Genomic DNA, 14,355 nt, shown 5'->3' with positions numbered 1-14,355 from the left:
ATCAACAAGTTCTCGTAAAATTATTAAGGATGTATTCATCCCAGTGAATAATACTGAAAAAGAAATTATACAATTTTTAAAAGAGCATACCATAGCCGATCGAGTATTCCATTGTTATTTCTATAATGAAGATCTTTATCACGCATTCTCTAGAGTGTATACAACGATATTCAATGATAGAGGCCCTAAGCTATTGAGATGTACTACACGCGTTACTTTGGTAGAAAATAAGACAGAACAACAAGAAATAATTAAAAAGTATCACGAAGGAAAGACGATTCATCGTGGTATCCAAGAAACGTACAAGAAAATCCATAGAAGTTACCATTGGCCCAACATGTTACTCACTATTCAAGCATTTGTCAATCAATGTAATATATGCTTACAAGCTAAGTATGAAAGAAATCCCTTAAGACCCCCATTAGCCCTAACAGAAACCCCAACTAAACCTATGCAGCATCTATTCATGGACTTATATTCCACGGAAGGAGCTACTTTTCTTACTATCATCGATAATTTCTCAAAATATGCTCAGGCAATCCCTTTAAGTGCAACTTCTAGCGTACATATAGCAGAAGCCTTATTTGATGTTTTCTCAGTGTTAGGAACCCCTTTTAAAATTACAACTGACTCTGACAGTAAGTTTGATAACGATGTCATAAAGGAGATGTGTGCCTTACATGATATCAATATTCATTTCACAACTCCATATAATCCAAATTCAAACTCACCCATAGAGCGTTTTCATTCGACAATAGGAGAAATAATTAGGATCCAAAGAATGACTAATAAAGACGACCCCATACAATTAATCATGAAATTCTCTGTTATTGCATACAATAATACTATTCATTCAGCAACAGAATACACCCCACATGAGTTACTTTTTGGACATACTGCATCTCGAAACCCCTTAGAGCTTCATTATACTAAGCAATTTTACCAAGATTATGTACTTAAACATAAAAAAAAAAACGCTGAAGCCGTACAGGAGTGTGTTGCAGCAAGCATGTCAAAGCACAAGGAACAAATCATAGCAAAACGCAACCAGACAGCAGAGGAAATAACATTTAAGGTAGGTGAAACAGTTTTCAAACAGGTCGCCAAAACCGCGAGAAACAACAAAACGAAGCCGGTATTTAAAGGCCCGTATAAAATCATCCATCTTCATCCCAATAATGTAGCAGAAATTATAGGTAACCATCCTAACTCTAAGTCTATAAGAGTTCACTTCAAACTCCTACGTAGACCTCATCTTGTTCCAGGGTCATCATCTTCATCACCGGATCCTTCGTGTTCCAATCAAAATCCGACGTAGCAATACAACCCATTGATAACACTAACGGAATTCTACTACTTAAACAAGGTCATATCATTAAACAAATTGATTCCTTTAACCTTGCCTGCACCTACAATATAACTCATCTACATGAAGTTTCCACTAAACTGATGTCCCTATATGCAAGTACAAAAACAGCCGAAAACAAAACTCCATTAGTAGACCTACATAAAACCTATAGGGATCAGATCGAACACAATCTGAACCTTATTGACAAAAAGTTAAGTTTCATGGCACCGAGAAATAGAGTCAAGCGCGGTCTCATTAACGGTTTAGGTTCCTTAGTAAAAGTTATCACTGGTAATTTAGATAACGAAGACGCGATTCGTATAGAAAATGAAATTAATAATATCCGTTCTTCAGTCAATAAAATTAGCAACTCCCAGAAACGAACAGTGTCCTTAGCGCAGGATACTATTGATGAATTTTCTATTCAGGTAAATAAGATAAATGAAAATGAAAACCGAATAGCTTCTATGTTAAAAAATATTACCGTAAATGCAAACACTGTTATAAATCAGTTGCACTTTTTAGAGATATACGTACAAATAAGTTTTAGTTTGCAGTTAATTTTAGATAAGCTAATGTTGTTAGAAGATGCTATGTCATTCTCGCAATTAGGCATAATGCATCCTAGTATTATAAACCCACGAAATTTAATTTTAGAAATAAATAATTTGCAGAAAATTTCTTCTTTCAAACCAGTTGTAGAGATTTCTATGGAAAATATCCATAAAATAGAAAAGTCTATGGTCGTAAAAGCCTATAGTACAAGACATTCTTTAACTTTCATATTGGAAATCCCATCCACTGATGATAATATATATGATTATATCCATATCTATTCCATCCCTAATAAACAAAACCTTACTATAATTCCTAAGTCCAAATTCCTTGCACTTGGAAGAGATGAGTACGCATACTTAGAGGAAGATTGCAAGAAGATCTCCGATGACACCATGCTTTGCAAATCGTTGGACACAAGAATAATAGAAAAATCAGAAGATTGCATCATCTCTCTTATCAGACAACAAGCTGGAAACTGCACGCATGCTCGTCTAAACTTGAAACGGGGAAAGCTTCAGAAGATATCAGAAACTACGTGGCTAACAATATTAACTGCACCTGAAATCTCAAGAATTCAATGTGGACCCAAAACAAAATATTTAAAAACGTCAAATGTCTTTCTCGTCACCGTCACAGAAGATTGCCAAATTAATTTATTGAACAGAACGTTGAGAACACATAGAAATATTATCAATATCAATGAAGTTATCCCGTTACCTAATCAAAACATCATACATGAAGAAGAGGTCAAGTACGAATTACATTTAGACGACCTTTCGTTAGACAGCATCCATGAACTCATGAATAAAGCAGAAGACATTCAAGAAGTAGAAGAATCCAATTGGCTCAATACTATGCTAATCCCGAGTTGGTCTACACTACTCCTCTATGTCTTGATAGGAGGCGTAGTCGCGTGGAAAGTATATAGCAGAAGCAAACAGTCAGATGTCAGAACAGAAAGATGTCGCGAGGACGCTCCTGGAAGCTGCGTTACTAGCTTCCATCTTAAGGAGGGAGGAGTTACCACGCCGTAACACAAGAATCCAGCTTACTAAGGAAGAATGGATGGAACATGGGAACAATAGAATAAGCAATTCAGCATTTTGATTGTTTTACAATTTAATTATTAAAATATATTTTAAATCAGTCTTGTATCAACTATCTCAAAGAACAGTTACTTTTATTTTTAATTTAATTGTAATTTCATTTTATATTTTGAATTAATAAATATTGTGAATTTAAACAAAATTGTTTTTAAAAAGACTTTCATCGGTCGCCATATCATAACTCTCGGTTTGTTTTTATAAAACATGGCTACAAGTGGAAAGAATACAAGCACGTGCAGCGGCAATTTCGTGCGGTTTTAAATGACAGCGCATTCCTTTTTTAAAACGGAAACTGCAAATTTTTGGGTACCGGCAAAAAACAGTTGTAATTTTTTGACAGTTATCTGCAACACCAAATGGGGCGTAATTATTTTTTGGCATCTAGTAGGTATATAATTTTTATTGTACACGCCAAAAACTCAAAACATATCTAAGACGCAGGAAAAATTAATATAATTATGAACGCTTATAATCTCTTCCACACAATTTGTAAAACACAGAATGCACCTAGATAGGTGAAATTAATAAATGCAAAATACCATGTTGTTTTATAGCAATATATTTTATATAATATCCATAAATATGATTGTCTAAGTGACTACTCTGATAATACCATATAAACAGTAGGTAACTAGTTATTCTAACAAAAGTACATCAAAAAGTACCACAATGTAAGGAGTGACATAGTAGCTATAAAAATTTGGTATTAAAAGGGGAAAAGTTTTCAAAAGATTTGCAAATCCATCGGTGTAATAGACTTTTCTTTTTTACATCTTGGAGCACCAAAGAAGAGTGTAATACAATTAGGAAATTGAATTTTTAAAACTAGAAAATGGATATACGCTTAAACTACAATCTATATTAGATATGAAATTAGAAGAATTGTTCAATCTAAACTTACAAAACCAGTTTTAATAAAATATACCGTATAGCTACAGTAACTTATCAATCATACATAATGATATATGTACTGTAGATCTGAAGTTAAAACAAAATAGCCTGTTAATGTTAATGCCTGTTAATGCTCAAAAAGTTTTTAATAAGTAGAGCTCGATCAATATGCAGAAGTAGAAGATTTTATTTATTTTTATTTTATTAGGCTAGCTGACAGCTTATTGTAACTATAACTAATAACAAGCTAACACATATAGAAACTAAACAGAACACAGCAATGCTGAATATTCTTAGAAAGAGTAATCTAGAATGGAATATTAATTTTGTAATTACAAATGTGCCAATCTTGCTTTTAATAGTACAATGAACGTGCCTTCTCTTAGAATTATTCTTCAAAAAAAAAAAAAAAATTAGCCACCGGTGCGCGGTCACTTTACAAAGACTCTATTTATCATTTATAAAAAAAACGCAAAAGTCTTCAAAAACCGACGCCATTCAAAATTGCATTCGGTTAAAAACTGCCCTTATAGAAATCGAATTTTAAATTTTTTCAATCCTGCGTAACATAATACCGTCTGACCGAGATTTAAAAAATTGAAAAAGATAACGAAAAACTTTTTAATTGTGTTGCGAAATTCGGGCGAATAGCCTCGGGGTAGTCGACGCAGGAAATGACGGGTCGGCAAAAACTCAATAGAGGCCTTCGAAACTACGAAACAGTTTGATGGATCGACATAACACAATCATTCGCTACGACGTCGTCGCTAAGACGATTTAAAGTGCCCCTTAAGGGTGAAGTGATATTATTAAATTACATGGATGGTAAACTAGACTTTATCTACACTCTCTACATTTAAGCGAATTTAAACTGTAATCAAAAACTTTAAAGACTTTAATCGCTTTTCCATTAAACTCATGTCACGTCCTTTTGTAATCACAATGATATTCACAAAAATAGAATTTTAAAGAAAAGTAAACTGAACGTATGAATTACATTAAAGTCGCTTTTGTTTTGATGTAGTTTACCTCTTATGACGTTATGCAGATAGTCGAGTAGTGTAACCAAATAGTGGAACACGTGTTTGATGGCCACTAGAAAACCATCGGAGCTTGTTTACGGGAATCGTGATAATAGCGACCCTTTTATGTGCTTGGGTTGGATTTATTTATAGGCTTGTCTCATATAAAATGTTAATGTAATTTAAAAAAGGTTCGAACAGCCTTTTAAAATGTTACGTGTTTTAGCATAATATTAAGTAATTTAGCTAACCCTTTGACTTTTAGCATTCAATAAATTATGATTAAAATAATTAAATAAACAAAAGACTATAAACGTTAAGAGGAAAGGGGGGTAGCCCCGGCCGGTGGGTAGACCTGGTCATGTCTAAGATATAAGCACTCTTTGTATTTAGAATCAATGTTTCCGCATTTCTATGTTCTTTTGTTTCACACTAGAAACGAACAATAAGTAGAACACGGTTGATCTTTTTCTCCAGTCGTAAAATCTTTCAGGCTTACTGAAATGTGTGAATAACCATCGGTCCCACTCGAAGTAAAAAAGAGTGTAGAATTGAAAATACGTAGGTAAGTAAATGTCTATATTACCTGGCCAACATTAAGTTCTGTCATTATACCTTATGTATTTATCCTGTTTAAAAATTAAGATTTATTTTTGTACTAAAGCAATAATTTTTTCTTCAAAGTCGAATGGGGTAGCTACAGCTCTATATCCTGAGGCTTATTTCTTTTCAAATGTTCACAAATAATATTTATTGCAATTAGCTGTGTTAGTTAATCATAAGTGGACGTCAAAATATCTGAGTTCAAAGAGAGAACCAGGAGAGAGATGGCTCTTCCTGAAAGGCCTGCGGGCCTGTCCGGGTACGGGCTTTCAGGCATAGCCTCTCCACCCGGGCTGTCATCACCCTTCGCCCTCGAGATCTGTGTTTTGACCCGATGGGTCAGGGCCATACCTACTTAAAGTAGGCTATGGCCTAACAGAAATCTATTTTCAGAAAATCACAAGAGAGAACCACAAAATGAACCAATTAAAAAAAATGAAAAGGGCAATACTGTAACGTGATTTTCCTCAGAGAGACTTTTGACAAAGACTGTGGAGGAGATGCCAAAAATCTCAAGATTGAGTTTATGAGTCATTTGTTAATTTAAAAGCAGATAATTTGTATTACATTTGTGATATTTACGCTGCAAAATGTCGATTCGGCAGCTTAATATTGTGGTGGCCGGAGTTACCCGCCACTTTAGAGAAGCCGAAATCAATAGCTTATCTTAGAAATAATTTTTATTCAAGTTTCTGACTATCATTATTGTACAATATTCTATTAAAATATATCTTATGGATAAGTTTAGTTTAGTTTAGATTTTTGCCACTCTTTATTTAAGACATAATAATTATCAAAATAGAAAACCGGCCAGGGCTACCCCCCCCACCCTTCCCCTATGTAATTTATAAATGAATACAGATAGGTATATGAAAATCATTATCGGATATCACAATCAAAAAATAATAATTAAACATAACATGAACACATCATATGAAACCGCCCGAATCTATTCACCTACTATTCTATAATCTTTAAAAACTTTTGAAGATGCAGACAAAAAGAATTTTAAAAAGTGGGCGTAACTTTTACTGTCATTTCAGTTCCGATCATAATAGGCGGCGGCATCGTTCGCGTCGAGCTATTATGTAAAAAAAATGAAAAAAGTACCTCGCCCGCCTTAACAATCGAAATCTTAAAAGGAAGCGTAGCCTTGCGAATCAGGCCAATAAATTCCTATTGATTGAATTTTGGACTCACGCTGCGCTATAGGGGCTCATTATAGTTTCGATAATTTGATATGTATTTTTTTTGCCTACATAACGTATTTTTCAACATTGAATTGTTATGTTTGATTAATTTATTATTTAATCTTCAATAATTTACAAGAATTTTATTGTTTTTTTATAATAATTATTATTTATTATTTTTATACTATAATAATTATTATTAATGAAACATATAGGTGAAGAAAATAAAACTAAAATTACATTTTACAATTACTTTATTTTTCATTTAACAAATCAGTGGAATTATTACAGAATTTTCGTAATTTTAATAAATGAAATAAATGAATAAAATGAAAACCAAAAAACAGACCGAAATATAAATTAATAAAAATGAAGTATATTAATAAACAATGGAAGACAACCGTAATTCATCTTCAAGGATATCTGCCTCACTGCACTTGTGAAGTTGTGAATGAGCTGCGTATGCGCAATCGATTACACAACGTTATTTCATACTAAATAGCGGACGCCATATACGGCTTCGACTATGAAAAATTACTTCAAAACTTTTTATACAAAACGGATAATTCGTATTTCCTTATTATCTCCGCTTTTGTGTAATATGGAGTACGAGTATATGAATGAATTTTTGAAACGATTTGATACGGACTCGTCTTTAATACAAATGCTTTCAAGTGATTTCTATTGTGATTGCATTTTAACTTTAGTAGTATAATTATTGAATGCTTTAGATACGATTGATAAAATTAATTTATAGGGTTTCGTAAAACGAAATCGATGACACGCTATTACCAACTAGACTTCGGTGTCTTCAAATCATCAGGTACATTTTGTAGAGGTTTGCACTAAGAAAAGTCATAAATAAATTCTAGCTAGTATGTTTGACATTATGAAAAATATAATATAAATAGATACTTGTGGGATATATAACTAGGGTCTCGGGGTTACTAGTTCGATTATTAAAAAAAATTGTGTCAAATAAGTAATATTAGAGTAAATTTTACACTATTTAGAGTTTTAGCAATGGCGATTTTTAAAATTATATAATAAACATAATTGAATAATTATTATATAACTATAGGTCTTTGTGTATAAGACTACTCCATGCTGTTCGGCAGGTTAATCAAAAGACAGAAGAATATAATCAGCCGCTGTGTATGGAATTTTTGGACTACGAGAAAGCCTTCGACTCTGTCGAGACTTGGGCTGTCCCGGACTCTCTGCAGATATGTCATATCGACTGGCGATATATCGAGGTATTGAGATAAATGTACGACGCGGCCACGATTACCGTTCATATCCAAGAGCAGATAACAAGACCCATTTTTCTCCGGCGTGGAGTAAGACAGGGAGATGTAATTCGTGTAATCTCACCGCAACTGTTTACCACTGTGCTAGAGGATGTCATGGTGGCATCAACGTCAACGGCGAATATATCTCTCACCTTCGTTTCGCCGACGATATCGCCAACTTTGCGGAGACGTTGGATTAACTAGGCAAAATGCTGGCCGGCCTAAACGATTCCCCCCGACGAGTCCCACAAGTGGCCCACAAGCTTAAAATCCCTCAACGCGCAATAGAACGGGCTATGTTGGGGGTTTATCTCAAAGAAAGGATTACAAATGAGACTATTCGCGAGAGAACAAAACTAACCGACATAGCCCTCAGAATTAGCAAGTTGAAGTGGCAGTGGGCTGGTCACCTTTATCACAGGACCGATGGAAGTTGGAGAAGACTTGTCCTTGAGTAGAGACCGCCTCTTGGCAAACGCAGTGTGGGACGTCCTTCGGCCCGCTGGACCGATGGCCGATTCTAGGTGTAGGCTCGATGAGGATTGCGGAAAACCGTAATGTCTGGCGCAAACTTGGGGAGGCCGATATCCAGCAGTGGACTGCAATAGACTGAACTGACTGACTGTGTTTAACACATACGTCATTTCAAATAGCTATTTAAAATATATCGATTGCTTCAGTCTGTAATATCACACTGCTGGGCATAGGCCTTTTTCCCCAGTTAAGAGAAGGAGCTCAAAGCTTAATCCACCACGCTGCTCCAATGCGGGTCGAAGACATATTCCTTACTATAAGTAACGTTAGCTATCAGGTGTACATTGTAATAACCGAGACCAACAACTTGACGTGCTCTCCGAGGCATGGTGCGGAGACCCACAAGAAGTGCACAAGCACCCAGACCACGGGAAACACCTTTATGGCCAATACAAATGTTTATCATGTGCGGGGATCGAACCCGCAACCGCTAGCAAAACAGCCTCAAACTAGTGCTGTGACCTTTGTGCCAACGCGTCGTTCAAACATAACAGTAACTTTTTTAGTTTTTATCCGAAGCACAAACAACTTTTTGACTATTGTAATAAAAGATCTACTTACTACTTATTGATAGCACTCTTAGAATACGAAAAAAAAACCAATTCGCCGCTTTGATAAACTTTGTTTATTTATCGAAGTCCAAAATCCGACAAATCTTAACTAAACACGTACAAAATTCACGACGATATTTACTGCCGCCATTTTGTTCCATAAACAAACATTTTTGTTTGCAAAGATAACAAGAGTCAGTCCGAATCAAGAAAACAAATATATGCCGAACACTTAAGGACGAGACTATTTAGATTATACGGAAGATCCTCAACTGGTATAAGATTGTATTTATTAAATCTAAATATTATATACATACATATATATCCAATAAATATAACCGTCTCTGTATTTTTATGATTATATTTAAATGCTTGCCTGTATTTAATACAACCAATATTGGCTATTATAATATATAATAATTTAGTTTTTGCAACACCATAAAACTAATGGCTAGCTATAAAAATATTAATTTTAATATATATAAATTACGCATCGCGTTGTTTGTCCGCGTTGGACTCCTATACTACAAAACCGATTTTAATCAAATTTGCACATGCAGTGCGTAGTTTAAACAAACTTGAAAGATAAGCTATATTTTATTTTGATATAATTATGTAATTATTATATTTAAAAAAAAAATATGGAGGTACGAAGTTCGCCAGGCTAGCTACTTTTATATAAATGTTACTTTACTATACTAATACTACTTTAGTTCATTTAACTGCACTGTTTATTCAAGAAAACGGCAACTTACAAATAAAAAACAACAAAAAACAAAGTCATAAATTTAAAAACCAACGATATATTCTAATTTTAAAAAATAATTAATAATAATCGAATTACCACAAAATTTAGCGATCCATAATTCAATTAGGTGGGATAAATGGGTCTGACACATTCCTAAGGGCCCATTCAGTGTGCACGTGCAACAACAAACCCGCTGCGGGTCGCGCGCGCTTCACAATACTGTCAAACTATTGAACTTAGGTGTGACGGCGTCATATAATGGCCCAGTGAGCGGTCATTTTACGTGTTTCGTGTGCTTTGATTGCAACGTTACGTAATGAAGAGGTGCCTTTGTGTAGAAAAGCATGTATGTAATAGGTGAGTAGTGTAATTAGACAATATGATTTATTTTTAAAATAAAATAGAAAAAAATTAACCAAAAGATTTTTTTAAGAAATCATTAGTGCATTATATTTATTTTATCAAGCCCACCTTATTAAATGTTTAGGTTAATGCTGCAGAACGGCGTTTAAAAATTAAAAATCTTTTCATTTTGTAACCCTTTTAATTCTTAGGAGTACCAGAGGATGAGGTCGTAAAAGGTGACCGAGGGATAAACATAGCCGAAAATCATCAGAGTCCTGGAGAGGGAAAACTTCATTTGAAACCCGGAATGGGGTCCCCGTCAGGCATTCGTGGCATAGCAATAAAATGCGAAAGACTCCTGCAGCCGAACTGGCTCCACACGTATCGACTCGTTGATCCTGTGGGCCAGTGAGGTCGAGAGGATGACGCAGAGCTTAGGCAACTCTGCGTGTTCCTGAAGAGTGTCCTAGGTGAGAGTGTGTCTGTGGAGAGATCACTTTTCTAAGTCGTCTGAAACAAACGGACTAAGGCCAATGATGACTATCATTAGCATTAAACAATTATAACGAAGTCTTATAATATAAATAAAGTCTATAATATAATAAAAATAAAATAACTTTTTTTTTATATTATAATTAATTTTTTAATCTGTTAAAAAAAGAATACCAAAACTTAATTAGTCATTTGCTTTATAAACATAACGTACAAAATTACACGATAATAATATTACGGAACATATTACTACGCATGATTTCAGCTTGTACAAATTTCGATTCTCTTGTTTTTAGGATAAGGTCTAAAACAGTTTTGATGGTGTGTATCGCTAATGACTTACGGTAACATAGACCTGCCTCAACAATTTGTAGAGTAAACCGTGCTATCTACACAGCAGGCCTAGCATGCACGCCACGACAAAATTTTGTCGACCCCTTTTCTCGTATTATCTCTCTATGTCTACAGTAGCTAACATGCGTGCACGCGATACTCTTCTCGTTACGTCAAGAAGAGATAATCATTAAATTTTAGTGATCTGTGATATTTATCTCTACGGAAGCTAACATGACATCGTAATTTTGTCGAATTTTGTCGTTTTAGGAAGAGAAACTTCTCGTCTTCAATATTATCGACGAGAAAGACGATAAATAAAAAATAAATAAAACCGGGTGCCTATTTTTTGTATACCATGGCGTTTCTCTATTATAATTATATAATTTCGGTATACGAAGAGCGGGAAATGCGAAAAGTCGAGTGAAGTGTGCCATATAATGACACAAAAAACGTATTTGCACCCTGTTGCTTCTTATTCTAAATAATAATAATAATAATAATACTTTATTTTAGACCAAAGTATAAGTCCATATTGGGTTAGTACAACAAGACAAGACAACATTCAGAATAAAAAACAAAACAAAATTATATAAAAAAAATCAATAACTAAAAATAAAATTAAATAGAATAAAAGTAAAATCAATAATCAAAAAAAAAATTCAAAAATTCAAAAAATTTTAAAAATTAAAAAAAAAAAAAAACAAACAAACAATGCGTGATAGAATTACAATTATCTAATGTGCGACAAGATATAAAGCACAACACGAGCATATTGTTTTACATATATAATTAAATGCATTTACTTACGCCGTTTTATTTTCCATATTAGAGTTTTTTAAATTAGATATACACTTTTTATCTTAGCCAAAAGGCTGAGAACATTTTTAAATAAAACATGTGTCACTCGTTTGAAATTGGTCAATAACCTTGTAAATTCAACTTTACGACATAAGAAATAAGAATGATATTCAGTTGTGATTATGGTTGATAATGTTTCTCTACTCGACAAGGCGAAGTCTTCGGAAGAGAATTTTGTCTCTCGTAGTGCGCATGTTAGGGTAATCGAGAAAATACTCGATGTAGACATTATCTTTCTCTCTCGTCAAGAGATATCTCGTTGTATGCATGCTAGGCCGGCAGGATGGTAACAGCAGTCGAGCTTATCTTTTCCTACTCGGTACTAATCGTGTGTTGTCTGGCACCAAAGGATGTTCGGTTTCAAGTTACGAACAAATACAAATCGAGAATTATGCTATTGATAACACTCACAAGTAAAAGTTAAGTAAATCATAGATAGTATCTACGATTCACTTTGATTAATGAATGAATTATCCAGCCCGAAACATCCCACTGCTGGGTCAAAGATTATTTTTTCATATATAAGAAATATTGGCGCATAATCCTCAACACAGCTCCACTGCAGATTGGCGGATATTATGTGACGGCAACTTATTGATATTGAAGAAGTTATCTGCTTAAATTAGTTAATTTCAAGAATTATCACACTGAGAAGATTCTTCTTTTCAATCGGATTTTTAACGACGGTGTGTGACTTTGATTAAGTGAGTTTTCGTGATTAATATATACTTGGCGACTCGTTGGCGCATCGATCGCAACACTGGCTGTTTGCTACTCGCAGGTTCGATCCTCGCAGATAACAAACATCTGTATTGACCATATAGATATTTGTTATGGTCTGGGCGTTTGTATTTGTGTGAAGTGTGTGTTTCCAGACCCCCGACACAGGAAAAAAATCCTAATGGAGGCTGTTGAGTGTGATGCGTTTGTTTATTTATTTAATTTTAGAACATTTTTACGGCGAAATTGTGGCATGACTTTATTTTTAGTACTACCCTTTTATAAACGACCATTATACTACCACAGTGACGTAATTCTAATAGCATAATCATGCCGCAATTTTTTTTCATTTCACTAGATACAAAGATAATGCTCTATTTTTTTATTTTTATTTTTTTTAATTAGACTAACTTTCATCATTTTATGACAAATATTATTCTATTTTTAAAAACATTGTCGTCTTAAAAATATACATTTAGTTTTGTAAAAACATAGCCACATTAAATAATATTGGTACTACAAATAAAATTAAAATTTAATACATTTATTACAGTAACTCTACGAATCAATGGGCTTCTTCAGCAACTTGTAAAGTGACCTAAGTTATCTTACACAGGAAGCTATAAGTCATTACTTATACACTTATCTTTTGCGTCTAGGCAATTTATTTTTTTCGAATAATCTGATGATGTTTGCATATCTATGATTTTTTGGCGCTGACTATTTAAAATACGCCTTCATTTATCTAACATTTTTACTACCTTTTATGTAGAAAGTCAAAAATTTGATTTCATTGATTTTTCGTCTATACTAAAATTATAAAAATGTGATTTTACTGCATGTGACATTACTTTCTACCTCCAAACTGCATTAAATATAAAAAAAATGTTTTTCATTTTTCAGACAACACAAGATAACTCAGGTCTTGAGTAAGACAGCGTCATAACTAAACTCCTACAAAACTCTGACATACTTGATAACAATGTAAAATTAAAGGTGACAAAAACTATGAGGTATATTAATTATAAATTCATGATATTTAAAACTATATAATATAATAATTGATTAACTTGACCTTATTAATTTTAGTTAAAAACCTTTTTCAACCGACTTCCTAAAAGGAAGACGTTATAAATTCTACTGTATTTTTTTGTGTTAACTCAGAAATTTTTACTGGGTGTACCGATTTCGATGATTCTTCTTTTAATTGAAAGCATTTGACCACATTTGTCATGTGGCACAATTTAAATTCGAATGAAATTTTCAGTTATATCTCTAATGATACTTATTTATTTGACTATTTGTATTAAGTACTCGTCGATATAATAATAAAGTCGGTATTTTTTTCGTTTACACAATCATTATTAAATTAAAAATAATTCCGTTGCATATACTTTACAATCGTTTGTCAAGTTGATCCATGCATGCATGTCTATACATTGCTGAGATCAACAAAAAAAAACTACTTCCTCAATCACCGCACCATATTGACATAATAACTCAGAGGCTTAACACGAAAGAACCTCACACATTAATTATATCCTATCTTTGTATATTATTCAAGCAATAGAGTCTTAAGCAGAATTTACGAGATTTCGCCAATCTCGTGCTGTTAAGTTGTTATATTTATAATAGAGCGCGTGTTGAATTCAATAAAATATTAGATCGCAAACACAATGATGTCTTAGATGGTTCGGTGAGGTAAGGTGTGGTCGACCCACCTCCCGCGGTGATCGCCGTGGACGTGCAAACATGGTCGCC

Source organism: Melitaea cinxia, chromosome 15 (assembly GCF_905220565.1).
Source record: "Melitaea cinxia chromosome 15, ilMelCinx1.1, whole genome shotgun sequence".
NCBI classification, from domain to species: Eukaryota; Metazoa; Arthropoda; class Insecta; order Lepidoptera; family Nymphalidae; genus Melitaea; species Melitaea cinxia.
This window is presented reverse-complemented; position numbering follows the sequence as displayed.